The following is a 14713-nucleotide window of genomic DNA, read 5'->3' on the forward strand; positions in this document are numbered from 1 at the left end:
GCGTTTCTTGCAACATTTCAGCTGCTTTTACAAGCCTGAAGTTACAATGATGCACACATATCAGGTGTATTCAAATTTTAAAGGCATAAACTTAAATGGGGTATTTTAATAAGGCAACACGGACTCTACATTATACATTACATATAAAAAGGTTTTTAGAACTAAAAATGATGGATATATTATTTGAATGAACTAATGTACTTGTGTGTGTATACTTCATTTGTACATTTAAGCTACTTGTACTAAGTAGTCTGCGATTAAAAAGCTTAAACTGTCTTATAATTGATATTCCCAGAATTCCCTTTGTGAACCATCAATTATTGTTGTAATGTAGCCCTTCATTGAGATAAAGCCTATGCCTGCCAGTAAAATGTATTTATTTTTTGAATAATTAGTGATTTCTTGAAATTTCGTGAAATGGCCAAACCGGTTTAAAACCAGTATAAATAAACCAGTTTATTCCAAAATACCAAAGTAACAAAAAAATAATGAATACGGTATGAATTTGGTAACAGTGTCTAATTTTAAGTACTAAACTACTGAAATTGTGGTTACAATAGTACAGTTTCATTAGGAACGACTTGTTTTTGTTTGACAGTTGGTTATTTGTTACCGTGGTTATCAGTGTTTGATAGTCACGACCACCCCGGTGGTCATTTCTAATGGTGAGGAGGACATCCTATACACAAACCCCCCTCCCTCTCCGCTCCCATTCCCAGCCGCCGATCCCCTCTCTCCTCTTCCTCCCTCCCCTTCCCACATTCCTTTCAGACTTTGAATGGAACAGGATTGACCTCTGGCATAACTCAGCCTCGTTTTCCTACAAGACCTCAGCTTCCCCCTGTTATATTAACAATTTATTGTCAAGTTAGGTGGTGTATTAAATATTCATGGCTCGCAGAACAAATGGCTGCTACTTTAGATCAGTACGGTTGTGTTTGTATATGCTTGTGTATTTTGAATAACAGTTATATTCTATATTCGTATGAAATCTTTTTGAATTTGAGAATATAACTTGTAACTTTTTTTTTTACAAGCTTGCTTGCAGTGAAACCACGTTTGTTGAGTCAAAAATTATCTTGAAATCATGACAAGTCAAGATATAAGAGACTTTCCTTCAATGAATGTTCCAGATTCTATACAAGTTAAATGTGTCGACAACCAGTCGTCGATAACTGCAGAAAAATTGGTCTTATTTGTTTAGGACTTGTATAAACAAACAAAAGATGCTTTTACTGTAATACACTTACAATGGAGCTACAGCTTGGCTTCAGTATGACAAGTAAAGTCATGAGTTTTAAACCATTAAATGTGTTAACGTGAAACTAATGTGATTAACATAACTTACTAACCTTGTATGTTCCAAAGTATGGGTCTAGAAAAGATGGATTTAAGGAACTTGTCAGCACAAACAACAGATTTTGTACTACAAGTTTTACATTTCTGTGTTTGAATGTCAGCAATAGACCTACCTTGCGTCATAGATCATCAGTGGAAGTGCGTTATTGTAACGTAAATTAAATATATTTGTTTTTTACAAACTGATTAGCAAGTAGTTACTAATTTAATTGACCAGGGATGTGAAAAACTATGTATTTTAGTAGGTGGATTGACTGAAACACGATTCGACTAATCATTCTTAAAGGAATAGTTCACCCAAAAATTTTAATCTGTCATTATTTACTCACACTCATGTTGTTCCAAACATGTATGAGTTTCTTTCTTCTGCTGAACACAAAAGAAGATATTTTGAAGAATGTTAGTAACCAGACAGTTGACTGCAGCCATTGTCTTCCATAGTTTTTGGGTGAACTATCTCTTTAAGGAAGCCCTGTTTATTTGCTCTTTTCAGAGTCACCTGGCCCTGATTGGATATGTTTGCGTAAGACATTTGTTTGTGCTCAAAGACAAATATGACCGTTTTTAAGTTGACGCATTGTAATGGTCTGGGTGTATGTTCCTCTAAAGCCCATGTTTGGGGTTTTTCCGAGTCTTGCATCGGTGGAGAGAAAAACGGAGGCAAATATGCTGCGCCATTCTGTTCAAAATACAATCATTAACGGTAACCTGTGCCATGTGGATCATTTACTACGCACTATAGGTTACAACATCATCAAACAAAATCATCCATCTGAAATAGATGGATGCACCAAACAGATGTATCAAAACAAATGTTACCAAATGTACCAAGCGAAGCGAACTACAAGTGTGTTCACACTTGTAGTTCGGTTCTCTTGTTTTTTTTGGTCTGGACCGAAAAAGAAAATGATAAATTTAGTCCTAGTTCGCTTAGCGTTCACACCCTCATTTTTAAGACCGAGCCTAAAGATATAAAGCATAGAAGAATTTTGACCAGCTGAGACCCCATGAAGAGCTTATCAAAACATCTAACCCTAACTAACCCTAACCCTAACAGTCGGTACTTTTTAGGGTCGCATCCTGACATCACGTCCTGTTTTTGGTTCGTTTAGATGTCTTTGGTCCGTGTTGCGTTCATATTTCAGTCGAATCGCACCAGAGTCCGTTTGTAAGTGGATCGAGCGACTAGCGACAAATCTAGATACTTTTTAGATGTCGCATTAGGCATATAGTCAGTCAGTGTCTCATAATCGTTCCGTTGTCCAAAAGAAAAATGTAAATGAGAAGAGCTTTATTGGACATTCGGCTATATTATATTAAAATTACAGAGAAAACCAATGTAAACTGCAGACAATTGGCACATTACGTCATCTAGCGCCATTTAGCGATTATAGCTGGTTTTAGCTACTTTCCATTGAAAATAGTTGGCAACAGTTTTCAGGGGTCTCGGTCCGCTTGTTTGGTGCGCACCAAGGTTTGACTGGCAGCGTTCACACTCATTGAAATGAATCGCACTAACAGTGGTTTAATTTAACCAAACCTGCCAAGTGTGAACACATGTATAAGCAATACATTTAATGGCCTTTAAAGGACCTTTAATGGTAAAAATGGAACTTTTAAGGGTGTGTTCACACTTGTAGTTCGGTTCTCTTTGTTTTTTTGGTCTGGACCAAAAAACTAAATTATACTTTTTTTCCTCGTCTCTAACGTTCTCACTGTCATTTTTAACACCGAACCTAAAGATACGACGGAACTTGTAGAACATCCAAAACAATGCTGTGTGCTGGGCTAAATGCGCTCTTTGTATGTGCATACATGTGATGGAGCTGAGAACTCGTGAGGAGCTTATAAAATGTGTAAAGGAGTCAAAACAGCGGCAGGAATCCCTCCGTCACACACACACCAAGATCTGCTGTGATGAGACGGCGTTTTTGACACCTGTATCGAACTGTAATGGGAAACATCACGACTTTGACGAGAAAAAAAACAGTTATGCTTGAGCATTCTGTCCTTTTTAGGGTCGCATCTTGACATCATGTCCTGTTTTTCAGGTCTACATGTCTTTGGCCCGTGTTGCGTTCATATTTCAGTTGAACCGCACCAGAGTTCGTTTGGAAGCGGATCGAGACCCATCTTTTCTGGGGTCTCGGGTCTGCTTGTTTGGTGCGCACCAACCACACTAACAGAGCAATCGCACTAGAGTTTGTTTGAATCAAACCAAACCTGACAAGTGTGAACACACCCTAAGGCAACTTTAAGCACAGCACACCGATTCACTCATTTAAGAATCACCACTAAAAATGCCAAAAATACATAAAAAATACGTATTTAACCTGTAAAATAACTAAAAATAAATAATACAATAAATCAAATAAACAACAACATGCCACAGATGTTGTCCATACAGCTTAACTTGGATCAAAGCTGAATCATTCCTTTCACAGAAATGCCTATCAGCCAGAAAACACTCTTTCTATTATTTGTGTCGTGTCCACTGTACATAAAGCCATGTTAGTCCAGCTTAGAACAGCAGTGTTAAAATCCCCCTCGAGTCAGATGGCAGTAGACTGTGAAAGACAGGGCATAAAATGGCAGATCGTTTTACGAGGATTTAATGTTTCAGAGTTGGCCATCAGGAGAGATTACATTGTAAGTATATTGTGGCCTTTACAGCGTTTATCCTGAGGCAAGCAGGCCTGGTCCAGAAACGCTGTGCTCCAACTCCCATTCAAATGGCCTTTCCATTCCCGTAGCCTTTGGCTGCTCTTCCAATACGAATGCGACTATTATAGACGGTCTGCGTAATGATGCTATGTTTAAAGAAAGCCACTAGTTTCAGTTCAGCTAAGGGTAAGTATAACTCAGAATAACCTAGAATTATATACTCTCTTTTGCTTTTTCTGCGTGTCGGGATGAGGGAGTGTATTGTTGATGGTATCAGTGGGTGTCTTTAGCTGGGATCAGGACCAAGACCTGGGCGGTTTGTTTTCAGGACTCATGAGACGGTCTGAGGCTCTTATTCAAGCCTGTTGTCTAACTTTCTGATTCCTGGTGATTCATCGGCCACAGATGTGTTTATATATAAACTAGCAATCTTTGTTCATTTTGCTCAAATAGAAGCATGAAACGTGGCGAACTTCTCGTATTTTAAGCCTAAAATCTAAAATAAAGCCTAAAATAAATTGGTTTGTTGGAAAGAAATTTGGTCTTTATATTTATTTATTGCAACGTAACATTGTTCATGACAATTAAACACATTTTCATACACTGTAAAAAATGATATGATATGATATGTGTTTACATTGCTTTAACTCCTCGAAATAAGTTAAGCAATTTCCAACTTTATTGTAAGATATACAAGATTTTAAGTCAGTTTAATGTAATTTAAGTTGAAATGACTCAAACATCCAAGTTGATTGTACTTAAAAAAAAAAGAGGCAGCAACTTTTTTTTACAGTGTAGTTTCAGAAAGAAAATCTCATTCATTTCTAATTCAGTTGTGATTTTAAATCATGAAATATGGATTGCCTTTAAATTGAACTGATTATTACATTTAAAAAAAAATACAGTATAATAATCTAATGACAATCTCCATTGAGAGTATGAGAGAATGTTTGGACATTTTATGGTAATGAGAATAAAAAATTTTTTTTTTCATTTTTTTTTTTAGCATTTGTGTAAAACATTTTACTATCATGAAAATAATGCAGAAGCAATGAAAGAATAAATTGCCTATTTTTTATTAAATTATATTATATTAAATTATTATATTAAATATTAATATATTTAAAAATATATTATATTAAAAGCTATAAACTTTGTGTATGTGTATATATATATATATATATATATATATATATATATATATATATATATATATATATATATATATATATCTGAAGTGTGAGAGAGACATGTTTTAGTGAGATTTGCTGTTTTTATGTGTTCGTTATATGTCTTCACCGTAGATTCACCTCAATCACTGATTCAGCAGACGGACATGTGCTGCTCTCCATCTGTAATTTGTCTGCGCTCTTTGGCGTTTCTGCATCCTATATTTGGCCCAGAGGAAGCTCAGGGTTATAAGTGAGATTTTTGTGCTGTTTATGTTCTATCAGCTGAGGAATGATATTAAATTCCACTCTGTGGCAGCCCATTTCCAGCTGGAGGGCTTCAGATCCACACAGCAGGAGGAGGAGGAGTAGGAGACGGGGAGGGACGCGAGCTACTCATCAGCCAAGCATTTCCTCTCTTTCTTTTTCTCTTTTCCTCTCTTGCTGTTTCTCCTTTACTCTGTCATTCTCTCCAGAGCACTTCCTGTCATAGTTCGGCCACTTCCTGTTTCTGTAAACAAAGTCGTTGTTTCTTCCCAAATGGCTTGTATTTCTGTAGTTTTCTTTTTTTTCTTTTTTTTCTAGGCAAAATATAATTCCTTTTAGTTTTTAGTTCGATTAGGGTCAGTTGTGAAATTTTGGACAGATTTTGAGATATTCACCCTTAATCCTGTTTAAATCAAGAGCATTGGTCACTTCCAACTTGATAATAGTTAATTTAGTTAATGAAAGCTTTTGTTAGTCTTACCAGACTAAGTACAAGTTTAAGTCCCATTTAATTAAGTGTTTCATAGATGAAGTCACAGCAAACAGTCAGAGATGTAGAAATTCCTTAGTCAATTTCTGAATGATTTTCTTTAAATCGAGAGATCTAGTCATTATCCTTTATGCTTCAATTTGTTTTCTAGCCTTCAGGGAAGTATTAGCATCTGAGAAAGACTCTGTGACTGAAATGCAGACGCGCCGTACACTACATGATGCATTTGAGATGCTGGCAGTCTGATATCTGAGACGAGGAATCTGATTGGCCCTTTCTATTCTGGAGTTTGGCCAATCGGGTGTTTGATTCTGTCTGAATGACTGAGAGAATGAAGTGTCAGCTTGAGTTTCAATAATGCTAGACTGAAAACACAATTTGTTTTTCAATTTCTTACCAAGCACACCCTGATACACCCTAGAGTATTTAAATAGCCAAATTTGTGGTTGACCGATGTGGATTTCTAAATGGCAAATCTGGAATTGCAGATGGTCAGTTCATTACGCCTTTGTCACTTCTTGTTCCTGGTGCTGCGTGGTTTTGAGTTTGGCCTTCCAGGCTTGAATTAATTTTAATTATTTAATATAGAAAATAAGTATATTAAATAAATATTTTATATATATATATATATATATATATATATATATATATATATATATATATGTATATATATATATATATATATATATATATATATTAATAAATAATTTAGCTAAATACTTATTTAATAATTTTATATGGTAACTAAATTATATTAAAAACAATTATAAAATATGAACAAATGTTTTATATTTAATATATAATTATGTAAATAATTAAGTAATTATGTAAATTAAATTAGTATTTAAGTAACGCTTAGATCTCATAACATTTCATAGACATAAAAGACACTATAAAAACCTAGACCTTAAAAATGAGAAAGAAACTTTAAAAAAGAAGTATTTGGCACTTTTTCATTGCATTTGACACCTGATATTTTCTTATCACAAATTGTGCTTGCGTCATGAAACCATGTGATGATGCAAGACCTCTGATGTGAAGACTGCACCGCCCCAGTAGCCAAACAGACACTCGTGAGAAAATACACAGACATCCTGCGCTTCAGGTTTTATTTAATTTCAGGCCACATTTGGTGTGTAAATGTAAAATATGATTCCATTGCACCATGAACATGTTAAATGATGAATGTGCAGGGATGCTGGCTTCCTGTCAGAACCGCTCTCCAGAGAAGTGTGTGTGTGTATAATAATTAGGTTTGACTCCATGGTTTTGCTCCAGTTAGTCTCTGCAGGGTTTCTCCTCCCACCAAGGACTTCACTCTCTCCCAAACACATGTGTGCGCTAAACTCAGAAAATAAATGATTATGCTCTTGCTGAGGCGCTGGAATCACATCCTGTAGGGGGGTCTTGTGTCCAATTACTAGAACTAATATAGAAACTATACAAATACTCTACAAAGTACGCCAATGTATGGTCTTGTTGTGTGTTCTGGATAGGTTGTGGTGGTTGACTAGTCGACTAGTTGCCCAACAACATTCATGTTGACTAGATTTTGTTCTTTAAGTTGTTGTTGAGTCGGGGATGAATTAGCCTGCTATGCTTTAGCTCTTAGCGTTAGCTTAATCGGTTAGCTTGCAATATAATGGGATTTTGGCTAGCTTTCTTCGTTGTATTCTTTTCTAACTGTTGCCCTGCCGTGACAGTAGTTGACCTGAAAGATAAACTGACTATAGAAAAGACAATAAATGCTAATGCTTGCTATAGCGCCCTTTGTTACCCTGGCAATCCAGAGTTCTCGCGAGAGCACAAGTTGAATTTGCTCAGCGAGTTACTCTGGTGTCGAGTAACAATGCTCATTAAAAATGCCCCTCGATCTGAGCTGCACCAATCACATCGGGTTATCTGATATAGGCGGACCAGAGGCGAACTAAACAGATGACGACAGCGCTGTGACGTCGAAGTCATTAGTAAACATTGCAAGGTGGCTATGGATGAACACCAGTTGTTTGAAACGGCTTTGGCCGCTACAATGAACGAGTTAGACTTGGCTTTTTATCTAAAACAGGAACAGAAGACGCCGCTCGAATCGTTCCTTTGCAAGAAGGACGTTTTTGCTGTTTTGTCGACCGGATACGATAAGAGTATAATCTACCAGCTAGCTCCGCTGGTAGCTAAGCGTATGGGGTTTATTGTTGTGATTAGTCGTAGTGTTATCCTATTGCGTGCAGTGAGATTTTCAAATGCATGCTTGGTGCCGCCCCTCGAGCTGGCCGATTTTCATTAGTCGACGCCAGACCATTAATCTTTTAGATTTAGGTCTGGATTTCCAGGCTAGCCCTTTGTGGCAATACACAAGAATTACACTCTGAGACATTTCAGACTATGAAGCATGAAATATGCACTTGCGTAGCTAGAAATTTTGCACTCAGAGTATATTTTGCACCTAACATTGACACTATAATGATGAACATACCAAAATTTTTAACCAAATGATTGTTGAAATATCTACTGACAGCAGTGCAATAATAATTAGCAAATCTCCTGAATCAGATTCTTAGTGGCTGAAAGCATGACTTCTGCAGCATTGCGATCTATACCTTGCGAATCCCTCAGGAATAGAACAAACCTAAAAAAGCACAAACGTCATCAGTTTCCACAAGCACAAGAGTGTTGCATTGTGTTTCATAATTAATGGGGACTCAGCACAAATTCAGTCCTTGTAATCCCCTAAATGCCCCTGTAACTCTTGTTGTCAGTCGGCGTGCCTCCTGAGGTAAATTTTCACTGGCTTATGGTGAATGCACTGAGGTTTATATGTCTTTCAGAGTGTGTGGTGGTGTTTGTGAAGATGGATAGGGGTGAGCAATGCTAGGGAAAAGTCTTCATTGATATGTAGAGCATTTCTTGAGAGACGGCCCCGACCTGATGCAAAACAACACAGTTCATTTACAGAGGACTTTGTTTAAGCCTCTGCTAATCCAGACCTCCCAACAGGAATGAAACTTGGCATCGATTTCTTCTCTCTTTGGAGAGATACATTTGGGAACACAGTTTACTAGCCTTGAATTCTTTCTTTTTGTGTATTCATGTATGCAAATAAAATTCTGAGTGTAATTGGAACAACAATATGATGTGTTCTCCTTTGACATTTGGTAGACCAGAACTAAAATTAGTGCACACGCTTCAGCACAATGACCCAGCTATGATGTGCTCATGCATGTGGCACGAGTTTGAATTTGGCTTCTTTTGTGTATTTTTCTTCTGCAATCCAGAATGACAGCACAGCTGAAGGATTTGTTTGAGCTGCACCCTCTACTGTACAGGTGTGAATTTGCACTTCCTACAGCTTGAGATTTCTTAATTTTTTGATTTTTTTTGGTGTGAAAGGGCCTTTACATTTGTGGAAAATAGAACCTTTTTATTTAATTTTTTAGCTATTATTAAACAAAACAAAAACAAGCAAGCCCAGCCCAGATGAGAAAAGTAACGCAAAAGTGTTAACGCATTTTTCCCCACAAAAAGTAACTTACACAATTAGTTACTTTTTAGAGAGTAACGCAATATTATAATGCATTACTTTTAAAAGTAACTTTCCCCAACACTGTGTATATAATATTACAAACTTAATTGTAATTTTTTATTTTTTTATGTATGCAATATTTAGAAATGTGTATGTACATTTTAAAATGAATTTTAAATATATATATATATTTAAAAAAACATTATATAACATTTATGTGTGTGTGTGTGTGTGTGTGTGTGTGTGTGTGTGTGTGTGTAAAAACTTTACAAAATAAGTAGTGGGCTGTTGTCTGTTTACTTCCTTAGTCCCTAGATCCCTAGACAGAATGATCCAGTTTGTACTGAGGAATATTTTTTTGATAAAGAGGTTTGTAATGTCAGACTCATTTGCGTTAACTGATCCTTGTCAGGTAGAATGACCTATTCACGTAGAGACGATAAATGAAGTCTGTCATTTAATGGACTCCTGAAATTAGCCTCTTATGGGAACTTTGAAATATTATCTTCCACCCACACCCCTCTGCACTTTACCTGAGTAAACCCTTTGTTTTAGAGTCAGTGGTGAAGTATGGACTGGCGGGGCAGTGGAGGGAGAAATTGCTTTGTCCTCTGCTATATATACGAGGTGGTCATATTTACCAAGTGATGAGCAATCGGCAGAAATGCCACTTGTCTTATTCACCCAATTAGCTTGTCAAAGTATTATAAAATTCCTCCCTATCATCAATAGAAAAAAATATAAAATGTAATAACCACAGCCTGTAATGTGTCACGTTATCTCAGTTACTACCCCAACGCCACGTTTTGGAAATGCAATTATAATAATTCAGTTGAAATGACAGGTGCTTTAATGCGAGGTGGAAGGATAATGCCGCTCTGTTCGAATTAATTAATTCAGCCAAACACTGTTTTATCTGTATGAAGCTGTCTGAAGGGCGATAATTAAGAAGTGCTTGAATTTAAACCCATGAGGTTTCTGCAGAGCTAACAATGTATCTAAGAGCATCTAAATTCCCTGGCCTCCAGCTTGAAGTGCTTTCGACTCATCTTCTGTGAGTTACGTGCTGCATCTAAGATAAGTGTTCTCTTGTCTTATGGGACACCAGAGAGTCGTGGTTTACAAGTGTTTCATTCTGTAGACGGATGGTTACAAATGTCTCTTTGGCTGAATTTGATGGGGTTGTGACTACTGGGAAATTGCAAGATTTAGTTTTTCGATTTCAGTTCCATTAATGGTTCTTGTAGTACTTTTGAGGAAGTATTGTGTGTTGTTTTTGTATTGCACAGCAGGGATGGAAATTAGCACCCGCCACCAGCCAAATGCGGGTGATTTTGTGTTGTGGCGGGTAAATTCGCTTCACCTACCGGCCACCGTGGCGGGTAAATAAAAATATACTGTTTCACACAGACGGCGGACACTTTTAGAGGACATAAGTGTACGCTGAAATAAAGTCTTTCACCTCAGAAAAACGGACTTTCTTGTCCTGTCACGTCAGCCGTTATCCTGTTCTCGTAGCGCACACTCTTCAAATGCACGCGCAAATGCGGCGGCGCGCGCTGTGTATCGCCTCACTGTATATAAAGTGCAAAATAAACTACGAGCATGCAACGCCGTTACGTTGTAAATTACACAAAATAAAAGTAATGCAGGGATGATTTTCATACTATTCACCAGGAGCAGTTTCCATGGTTCATTAACAGTTATTGTTAATATTGTGTATTCACCATGGTAACTGTCGTTTCCATATTAACCCCAAAATGCCACTTTATTTTTCTTTGTGTTATTTTTTATATTTTTAAATGACTCTAGTGGCTCATACCAACATTGTATTAACAAAAACTAGTTTGGAACTGCTATTTAATAGCTTTAGCATAGGCCTAATGTTTATTTATTAGTACTAGTCTTTACTATTAGTCATATTCTTACAATTTATGTTAAGTAAAGGGGGACAGTACTTGTGCGTGTGGAAATAGCCGGTTTCAATAAAACTACTTGTGACATGTCATATTTGGCTTTGACTTTGACTGAACATTTGCTCTCACTTTGCGTAAAAAATATCGGGATATATATCGTATATCGATATTCAGCCTAAATAATCGGGATATGACTTTTGGTCCATATCGCCCAGCCCTAGTTTCATTATTGGGACTAAAAACCTAAAACTGGAAGCCATAAAAGACCACGAATCATTCAAATGCCACATCCAGGTAAAAAAGAGAAATATATATAAGAGAGAAAGAGAAAATGTCAGTATTTCATTGAGACTTGAGATTAAATAAACTGCTTAAGTATTGTAGATCTTGTAGTATTAATTTTCACATGCAGTTACACATTGTCGGTTAAAAACAAGCAAGTGGCTGGTAAAAACATTGAGTGGCTGGTAGATTTTGAAATCCACCAGCCACAGTGGCCGGTGGACAAAAAAGTTAATTTCCATCCCTGTTGCACAGCGCCATTCCATCCATGATGGCGGAACAATTAGCATGTTTTTAATTGTTAATGGAACCAAAGTCATTTGCTTTTTTTTTTTTTTTTTTGCCTTTTCATAACCAACAAGTTGCACAACTGCAAATGTTTCAAGCTACACAAACACATTTTTCAAAGTCCGATCATATTAGTGCAATTCAGTGAAATTTCGTGGGCAAAAAAGTAGGGATGCACTGAAAAGAAAATTCTCGGTCGAAAATTCTTAGTCCTACAAAGCTATTATTATCTGAGCATGTGAGCGGGAAGCGGATCAGTGAACGAGAGGGTAGCGTCATTTTACTAGCGTTGCCCAGCATAGCCACACCATGTCACAGTACAGTAGGACTATTGCAAACAGAAACAAGTCTACTGCTACATAGAAATTTCATGATAATGGCTAGAGCAAGAGTGAAACCTGAGCGCTGAACACTGCGGGCGGCATATATTTTCGGCTCATATTTTTGGCCATTTTTCTCTTTCGACCAAAAACCAAAACTGCCACTTTCGATAATTTTTGGCGGCCAAATGATCCCTACAAAAAGTTATCACCAGAGTCTGCGAAAATAGACACGGGAGGGTAGGAGGATAGAGGGATTATAGGAAGGAGACACTAGTCTTCAGTCATTGAAGTGCCCCAGGTGCTGTTATCAGTAACCATGATTACATCCATGTCAGACCACTAGGTTTCTAATAAACTTTATTTGTTGGTGCTCCTAGTATTAGAAGAACCATAGACCTTGAAGCATTTCTCCAGCTCTGATAGAGTTGGTAGAGGTCAGTGCCATCATTTTTTACAATTTCATGTCATCCATGAATGCACTTTCTCCATCAACTTCTGATGGCCTGAATTATGAATATAAAATAAAAGCATGGGGGAGATTTTTTTTTTTTAGGGTTGGACTGGAGGGAATGAAAGACAAGTGGTATTGCTGACCTACTTAAGCATCTTATGTAGATAAAGAAATGGACATTTAAAAGGGTATGAATCCTTCCACAAGTCTTTTGTGTGAAAGGCTTTTAAAACATACATGCCAGATATGCTTTCCTTCTTTTGAAGGGTTCATTAAGCTTTTAAGTAACAGACATGAAAGTTCCTTCCAAGGCCTTCATGGATTTCCTTCCAAAGAGCCTTCTGAAAGTATTTCTAAAGCATTTTCCACCACAAAAGTGTGCATTTTTTATAAGTAGAAGTAGTACAGAGGCACCCTCATGTCATTTCAACCTCATTTATTACTTTCTGAGGTTAACTTTTGTGTCGAAATTACATTATTATCAGCTACTTGGAGTTACTTGGCCCTTTGGTCTTGTTTGATATTCTTTTCATGCTTCTGTGATTATTTAGTCCAACTAATTATAGCTTGTTTTACATCTCTGTGTTGTTTTGCATGTCTGTCACGTCAAGAGCAGATTAATAGCGCTCATCATCTCAGACAGAAGTTGAGGCAATCATGCATGGAAATTGAGTCTGTTTCCTCCACCCCCAAAGCCAAACTGTTGCTGATCTTAAGAGAGCATAAATCATAACAGGAAAAATAGCTCCTCTAATCCACAACAAACTGCAAATAATGATCATTTTATATAGCACTACAGGAGTTTGCAAAAAGTCTGTGCTTTTTATTTTTTTATAGAACCATGCTGACACAAAAAGTAATGTATTCACTTTAAGGGTGGTATTTATTCAGTGTCATCATCACCCAGCGGTGTTTTAGTTTGTTTAATTGATGGAACCCCTGCTGCACCATATGCATGTGATTTTTAGTTCAAGGTGTCCTTTGATATGCTTTGATATCTTTCTTTCTGAACCTGGCAAATCAAACGCTCTACCAGTGATAAAAGACTGTTTCATCCAGAAATTAGGTCTATAAATTACCGTAGTACATTTTACATTTGTTGTTGTTTATTGATGTAAATTACATATATTTAAGTGATTTTATTACATTGTTATAGGTAGTGTGGTAAATGTGCAATAATATTGTTCCATAAAGCCTTATGCATCTTTAAAAACTACAATAAGTGCCTTTTTATGCTGAAATAAATGATAGTATATTTTTCTGAAATTCTTCTGAAATTCTTTTTATGTCTCTATTCCATCATATTCACAAATGAAAAATAATAAAGTAAAAGAGGGATTAGTTACATTAGCTGAAAATAAATGTTGTCTCTGAAATGCAGCAAGGCATTAAATTTGAATAAAAGATGTACACAATATTACCAGGAATGTGCATTAAGCAAATTTGATACATTTTGATTTCATGCTGGCTTTAAGCTCTTTTAGCAGTGAGACATTACTAAGACATTTTCTGAGAGGTTAAAAAAAAGTTGAAGTCAAATGAAGGTCAAAGATTAAACGCATATTGTCATATCTGGCGGAGGCAGCACCTTGTTATGGCTGTTTTATTGATTGTTCATCTGCAGGTACCACCTCCTTTGTCATCCCTTGGCAATAGATATTCCATCAATTAAACCGTGATGTGACAGGACTGAATGTTATGAAAGGAGCAAAAAATTAACAAAGAGCATTAAAAAAATATTGAGATTCTACCAGGATCTTTTGTTTGAGTTCTGAACTAACGGTTTCTAACTCAAGTTTTTATCTACTAACTAGACAACAATGCTTTAACCCCTTCCAAGATAGATTAAAAGTAATCAACTTTAAAGATCTTTTAATCTCATGCAGTACATTTTGAGTTACATCTCGTCCCAGTTTGTCCCTTTAGCTATACCACACTAATCTCTGGGTACAATCTCTCAGAAGATTGTCTTGCCTTAATGATT

General features: G+C 36.6%; 1 protein-coding gene across 3 annotated transcripts in view; it reads left to right on the plus strand.

Moving 5' to 3' along the window:
• The window catches only part of sh3bp4a (SH3-domain binding protein 4a), a 29752-nt gene that overhangs the window by 230 nt on the left and 14809 nt on the right, over nt 1–14713 (plus strand). The gene's annotated exons all lie outside the window — the stretch shown is intronic.

Source organism: Leuciscus leuciscus (genome assembly GCF_965113295.1).
Source record: "Leuciscus leuciscus genome assembly, chromosome: 15".
NCBI lineage: Eukaryota > Metazoa > Chordata > Actinopteri > Cypriniformes > Leuciscidae > Leuciscus > Leuciscus leuciscus.